The sequence below is a fragment of the Bufo bufo genome, chromosome 3, assembly GCF_905171765.1.
Source record: "Bufo bufo chromosome 3, aBufBuf1.1, whole genome shotgun sequence".
Classification (NCBI taxonomy): Eukaryota; Metazoa; Chordata; class Amphibia; order Anura; family Bufonidae; genus Bufo; species Bufo bufo.
Genome location: NC_053391.1, coordinates 578984386 through 578992256, shown reverse-complemented (window position 1 = coordinate 578992256; position 7871 = coordinate 578984386). Strand labels below are relative to the sequence as shown.

At 43.4% G+C, this 7871-nt stretch overlaps 1 long non-coding RNA gene across 1 annotated transcript; it reads right to left on the bottom strand.

The window, feature by feature from the left end:
* Nucleotides 1-2952: 2952 nt before the first annotated feature.
* LOC120993747 lies at nt 2953-5884 on the bottom strand. Its single transcript, XR_005777317.1, has 3 exons — nt 5836-5884; nt 4913-4978; nt 2953-2993 (listed from the first exon to the last, which is right to left on the bottom strand). It is a non-coding gene; the product is annotated as an uncharacterized LOC120993747 (long non-coding RNA).
* Between the last annotated feature and the right edge of the window lie 1987 nt (nt 5885-7871).

The window sequence follows — 7871 nt, the reverse complement described above, 5'->3', positions numbered from 1 at the left end:
CTCTCACTGTACACATCACCAATATCTTCAGACCCATTCTAAAGGGAACACAAAAATAACACATCCTAGATCTGAGTTAATTAAATATTCTTCTGAAATACTTTGTTCTTTACATAGTTGAATGTGCTGACAACAAAATCACACAAAAATAAAAAAAATGGAAATCAAATTATTCAACCCATGGAGCTCTGGATTTGGTGTCACACTCAAAATTAAAGTGGAAAAAACACACTACAAGCGGATCCAACTTTGATATAATGTCCTTAAAACAAGTCAAAATGAGTCTCAGTAGTGTGTGTGGCCTCCATGTGCCTGTATGACCTCCCTACAACGCCTGTGCATGCTCCTGATGAGGTGGCGGACGGTCTCCTGAGGGATCTCCTCCCAGACCAGGACTAAAGCATCTGTCAACTCCTGGACAGTCTGTGGTGCAACGTGACGTTGGTGGATAGAGCAAGACATGATGTTCCAGATGTGCTCAATTGGATTCAGGTCTGGGGAACGGGCGGGCCAGTCCATAGCATCAATGCCTTCGTCTTGCAGGAACTGCTGACAAACTCCAGCCACATAAGGTCTAGCATTGTCTTGCATTACGAGGAACCCAAGGCCAACCGCACCAGCATATGGTCTCACAAGGGTTCTGAGGATCTCATCTCGGTACCTAATGGCAGTCAGGCTACCTCTGGCGAGCACATGGAGGGCTGTGCGGCCCTCCAAAGAAATGCCACCCCACACCATTACTGACCCAATGCCAAACCGTTCATGCTGGAGGATGTTGCAGGCAGCAAAACGTTCTCCACGGCGTCTCCAGACTCTGTCACGTCTGTCACATGTGCTCAGTGTGAACCTGCTTTCATCTGTGAAGAGCACAGGGCGCCAGTGGCGAATTTGCCAATCTTGGTGTTCTCTGGCAAATGCCAAACGTCCTGCACGGTGTTGGGCTGTAAGCACAACCCCCACCTGTGGACGTCGGGCCCTCATATCACCCTCATGGAGTCTGTTTCTGACCGTTTGAGCAGACACATGCACATTTGTGGCCTGCTGGAGGTCATTTTGCAGGGCTCTGGCAGTGCTCCTCCTGTTCCTCCTTGCACAAAGGCGGAGGTAGCGGTCCTGCTGCTGGGTTGTTGCCCTCCTACGGCCTCCTCAACGTCTCCTGATGTACTGGCCTGTCTCCTGGTAGCGCCTCCATGCTCTGGACACTACGCTGACAGACACAGCAAACCTTCTTGCCACAGCTCGCATTGATGTGCCATCCTGAATAAGCTGCACTACCTGAGCAACTTGTGTGGGTTGTAGACTCTGTCTCATGCTACCACTAGAGTGAAAGCACTGCCAGCATTCAAAAGTGACCAAAACATCAGCCAGGAAGCATAGGAACTGAGAAGTTATCTGTGGTCACCACCTGCAGAACCACTCCTTTATTGAGGGTGTCTTGCTAATTGCCTATAATTTCCACCTGTTGTCTATCCCATTTGCACAACAGCATGTGAAATTGATTGTCACTCAGTGTTGCTTCCTAAGTGGACAGTTTGATTTCACAGAAGTGTGATTGACTTGGAGTTACATTGTGTTGTTTAAGTGTTCCCTTTATTTTTTTGAGCAGTGTATAAATATATATATTTTACATTTTTCCCTAACATTGGAAACAGCAGAGCTTGCTATAATGCTACACTATTTTCGTAGCTCTTATCCATTGCTATGAGAAATGCTGTTTACCAGCCACCTGCTGGTCGGCACTTTAGTAACAGTGAGAAGAGACTTCCCCTTTAAGAATCTGAACATTTTTCAGAGACAGGCTCCTTCCTGCCTATGAACCAGCCATGGCTAGGTTCATACTATGTTTTACATAACTGAAGAATGCCACAAAAATGCATACCACAGGCATACAGTATGTAGCTGTATGCCTATATTCTGTATATCTGCTACTGTAAGGTATCCTTTGGCATATCTCTAGCTAACATTTCTGTATACAGGTTACAGTTACTCTTGGAGCATTTCCTGGTGCATACACCAAGCCACAGATTTTTCCCATGGACTGACGTAGAAGACAGAATTACCCACATTACTTAGGGAACATACATACTTCCCTATGATAGGGGAGAAATGATGGTGTGTCATGGGATTATAAATCATATGAATGTACCATAAGATTACTTACACATATTCAACTCTATAAATAAATAATAAAACACGTGGACACAAGTATTTTGGTGGAATAAATTAGGCCACGGCCAGCTTTATTAAAGATTAACTTAATCCAAAATTAAACTATATCAATATATACCAATAACTTCATAAACAATAATTAGACCAGCCATAAGCTCGGCCTAAACGTCAGACTTAACTCGTCCGCTCACCATTTCAGTGAGCGACTTTACATCCACCGGACCATGCCGGCTAAACAGGTGGTGTGGGCCCCACCCCACCCATAACTATCTCAATTATAGCTTGCATGTCCAAATTGAAAACGTCCAAGCCAATCTCTGACAAATGAATCTTGTCTGAAAAATAAAGGTCGGGCAAACCACCTTTAAGGTCCACGTGCCTAAAGGAAAACCCCCAGATTAATGGCATAAAACGAGCCATAATTCTATTCAAGCGTATCCTAATCTTATCCAAATATTTAAAATTAGAACAGGATAACCAAAGCAAACGTGGAATCATCTCAGAAAAAACTAAACGGGCGTCAGGGAACAATCGCCTTGCCCTTACCATAGTACGCTTCATACAAAAAGCCAACTCAATGGTTCCGAATTTGCCCACATCATTGGCCCCCGCATAAAAAATTATTATATCAGGGTACAGATCACACATTTCTAACAGTACACCCATCAAACCTTCCCAACGAAAACCCCTGACTCCATTCCAGTATATTCGAACAGCATCTGTAGACCAAGAGAGGTTGTCACCGTACGATCTTTTTAAAGCTCTGTGATGGGCCCAATATATGAAAGAATGGCCGATAATCCATACGGTGAGACCTGTGAAAACTATAACAAAGAATAATCATGTTAAAAAATATACTGGGCACACTCACTTATGTAGACTCATATATTTTATTCAAGGATATATAATGTAAAGTAAAATCAATTATTCTTAAAACACATATAAAATACAGTCAAGCAATATAAAAACACATTGGTACAATAAAACCCATAGATATAGAATAAATAGTAGGACCAGTGGTAGATAGGCTGGAGATGGTATAGATCAGTCCATAAAAAAATCAGAAAAAATAGAAGCATAGCCTAGCTGTTAGCTTGAGCTAGTGCAGTGGTTAGCTCCACAAAGTACTGTAAGGTTCACAGTCCTGATTCGCTGGGAGAGGATAATGTAACTATAGTCAAACAGAGTTCACTTGAGTGAGTATACTTGCGGCGTCCCGCTAATACTCACTGTTCAGTGCGATTCCTTGTGCAGGTAAACTTGGAGACAAATTGTCGTTATCAGCTGCTGCTGTAAAAACTGAACGATACTATGTCTTTACTCTGTGCCCTTACGATCCTCTGGCTGCCGCTCCGTAGTAGCAAGAAGCCGGTCAGCGCTGGGACTCGAGATACTTTTCCCCTCGTCGGTTTGGTGTGCGACACACTCCTCGTGTGTTTGCACTTGTGGATCCCGGCGTATCGGGGGTTTAGTAAGGCACGGAGTTCTCAAAGACTTTGAATTGCCGCACGGCTCTGGGTAGTTCAAGCACGTACTCCTTGGGGTTGTTCCGGGGGGCTCCTCACCAAACGCGTTTCGGGGTACTTGCCCCTTCACTGAAGGGGCAAGTACCCCGAAACGCGTCTGGTGAGGAGCCCCCCGGAACAACCCCAAGGAGTACGTGCTTGAACTACCCAGAGCCGTGCGGCAATTCAAAGTCTTTGAGAACTCCGTGCCTTACTAAACCCCCGATACGCCGGGATCCACAAGTGCAAACACACGAGGAGTGTGTCGCACACCAAACCGACGAGGGGAAAAGTATCTCGAGTCCCAGCGCTGACCGGCTTCTTGCTACTACGGAGCGGCAGCCAGAGGATCGTAAGGGCACAGAGTAAAGACATAGTATCGTTCAGTTTTTACAGCAGCAGCTGATAACGACAATTTGTCTCCAAGTTTACCTGCACAAGGAATCTCACTGAACAGTGAGTATTAGCGGGACGCCGCAAGTATACTCACTCAAGTGAACTCTGTTTGACTATAGTTACATTATCCTCTCCCAGCGAATCAGGACTGTGAACCTTACAGTACTTTGTGGAGCTAACCACTGCACTAGCTCAAGCTAACAGCTAGGCTATACTTCTATTTTTTCTGATTTTTTTATGGACTGATCTATACCATCTCCAGCCTATCTACCACTGGTCCTACTATTTATTCTATATCTATGGGTTTTATTGTACCAATGTGTTTTTATATTGCTTGACTGTATTTTATATGTGTTTTAAGAATAATTGATTTTACTTTACATTATATATCCTTGAATAAAATATATGAGTCTACATGAGTGAGTGTGCCCAGTATATTTTTTAACATTATTTATTCACTTTAGAGGAAGGGCGGATCCTCTTTTACTGGCAGCACCTCGTCCTAATTTTTCCTCAGTCCTGTGCGTCTCATTAACCTGTGTTATAAAGAATCATCAGATCACAGAAATATCAGGATGAACATACAGTTTAAAAAGATTAGACGACCATCTTCCAATCCGTTTAATCACCGACGCACTCAAACCCGACCGAGCCGCCACAGTAGCGGCTCCAATCCGGAAAGAATGCGACGTAATCCGGACACCATCCAAACCCAATTCCTTCAAACATTTTCTTAGCACGGACCTAAATTGATATTGCGTTAAAGGAGAAGCATTTGCATGCACAAAGAAAGCATTACCACCCCCTGGTCTGCGAAGCCTATACTGAGATATCATACTCACCGGACAAATACCACCCGACCCAACTCTGTTCACTCGAATCCAGGTACCCTTACCTGACTGATCCATCTTTGACGTCGGAAGGAAGAACAAAACATAATTAACATGAACATGGACATGCTTCAGGCTGGGTTCACACCTGAGTGTTTTACAGCGTGTTCCTACGCGCTGTAAAACGCTCAACAGGCAAGAACCAATGTTTCCCTCTGGGAATGGTTCTCACCTGAGCGTTTCACAGCGCGTACGATCGCGCTGTAAAACGCCCGACGCCCCAAGAAGTACAGGAGCTTCTTTGGGGCGTCTTGTCACGCGTTCCCGTACATAGACTTCCGGGAACACGCGACAATGGGCGTTCGCTTGTTCCGGAGCCGCGTCTGTAAACGCGCATAAAATCGCGCATACAGAGCTCTCCATCCCGTACGCTCAGGTCTGAATGCAGCGTCAAGGCCAAACCCAAGCCTGCCTTACAATTTCTTGGAAACCACTCACTAATTCTAAAAGCACCAAAAAACATACAACAAAACGCAGTGGGAAAAAGCAACTCTTCAAAACTATCAAAACAAACTAAAGAAGTAGCATGACATAATGATCCTAACAGCGTGGGAGAAATAGGACATCTATTGTCAGGAGAACAATTACCGCGTTTGTAACCCTTTAACATCTGCTTAATCAAGAAATAATCTATCAAAGAAGGAGAACCTAAAACCCGAAGAAAAAAGGAAACACCTGACATAACCCTTACAACAGTAGCATAAGCCAGTCCCTCCCTAAATAATGCCACACAAAATGCCAATGCGGCAACCTCGCCACTATAATGAAAAGACCAACCTCTAGCTGCTGTAAAACTGCACCACCTAAGCCACGAACGGATATAATCCGACCATGTCGCCGGAGCCACAGAAGACTGTAAGTAAGACATACTGTACCTAGGACCAAATCAGATTCCACAGGTACGCAGGGCACGATTCCCCTTTCAGATTGGCCCCTTCTACCAACTGTCGGAATTTCTGAAACTGAAAACGGGAAAGCGAATCAGCAATTGAATTATCTATCCCAGGGATATGGCGAACTTTCAACCAAATATTTAATCTTAAACAGAGAAGCACCAGATGACGTAACAATTTAACTACTAACGGACATTTTGATGATAAACAATTAACTGCAAATAAAACACCCTTATTGTCGGTATGCAAAATAATTCTCTTATTGGAAAAACAACTCCCCCATAAAACTAGCAAAACCACAACAGGAAAAAGCTCTAACAAAACAATATTTTTAGTCACCCCATTCAAAATCCAAGCAGGATGCCATTCTGATGCACATCAATGTCCGTTCCAATATGCACCAAAACCGCAAGAACCAGCAGCATCCATAAACAACTCCATAGAAGAAGCCAAAACAAAATCTTCCTGCCAATACGACCTGCCATTATATTGCTGAAAGAATTCCAACCAAATCATAAAATCTTCTTTAACCTCCCTAGATAAACTAACATGAAAGGCCGGGTTCCTCACACCAGAAATCTTTGCAGACAATTGCCGACAAAACACCCGGCCCATTGGCATAACCCTACTAGCAAAAGCTAACATACCCAAAACCGACTGAATCTCTTTTACCGTAGCTTTACGCTTCCTTAGCAATAAAGATAACGCCATGCAAATTTTGGACACCTTTTGTGACGGAAGACAAAATTCACCTTTACAGAATCTATGACAATCCCCAAATATTCTAAACAATTAGTAGGGTACACTGTCTTATCCTCAGCTAACGGAACACCAAACTCAGAACAAACTGCAAAAAAGGATTTCAAACTCTCTGAACATGCTGAAGACTCCGCTGGACCAATGAACAAGAAATTGTCCAGATAGTGCGTCACTGCACCCCGCATACTCCTGACTGCTACTACCCATTCAATAAACGAGGAAAAAACTTCAAAATAAAAACATGACAAAGAACAACCCATTGGAATACATTTATCAAAATAAAATAAACCCTGAAAATGAAAACCAAGTGAATTAAAACAAGAAGGATGTACAGGTAACAGGCGAAAGGCGGACTGAACGTCCGCCTTTCCCATCAAAGCACCTTTACCAAAACTACGTATTAGGTCTATTGCTGAATCAAATGCTTTATCAATTTCATCATTCAAGGATGCACCATAAGGAAAAGATAGATGATGAATTAAACGAAAAGCATTGGGTTCTTTTTTTGGTACAACTCCCAATGGAGAAAGAGGAAAATTGACAAAAGGCGGAGAGGAAAAAGGACCTGCAATCCTGCCTAGCTCCAATTCCTTTGCCAATTTTTTTTCCCACAACCACAGGAAATTGATCAACTGAAGACAAATTATTAACCCATTCACAACCAAGGCCAGAAAACTATGGCAACTGAAAACCAAAAGCAAAACCGTCAAGAAGCAGCTCCGCCATCTTGCAATTTGGGTAACGTTCTAACCAGGGACGCATGGTCACCAGATTTACTGGCGTCCATGCTTTTTGCAATAAACTCTTTTGTGGAAAGCAGGTGCCCTTTTTTAACAATTGAGACTGCGGTACTGCAGAGGCTGGCTGCTGTTTTTGGGCAGAATAAGATGAACGCTGTGGCAACAATAAATTAAGCCACAGCCCAACATCCTTTGTGCCCCACCGCATGCTAGGATATACAGACAGCCTCTGTCTGAAATTTTCATCATACACAAACCAACCTATCCCTCCAAAATTCTTATACGCCTCTAAAACATTATCTAAATGTTGAAAAAGCCCTGAACATTTTGCAGGAAATTTCTCACCCATCACGCTGCAAAAGATACAGTATGCTTGCAACCAGGTATTAAAAGTACGTGGGATCGGGTGCCTCCTGTCTTCTTCAGACTTATCCTCCCTTTTATCCAATTTAGCGACAAAATCTTTTGAAGCAGGTAACAGCGACAAAATGTCCACAAATTAATTTCTCCATATCTTTT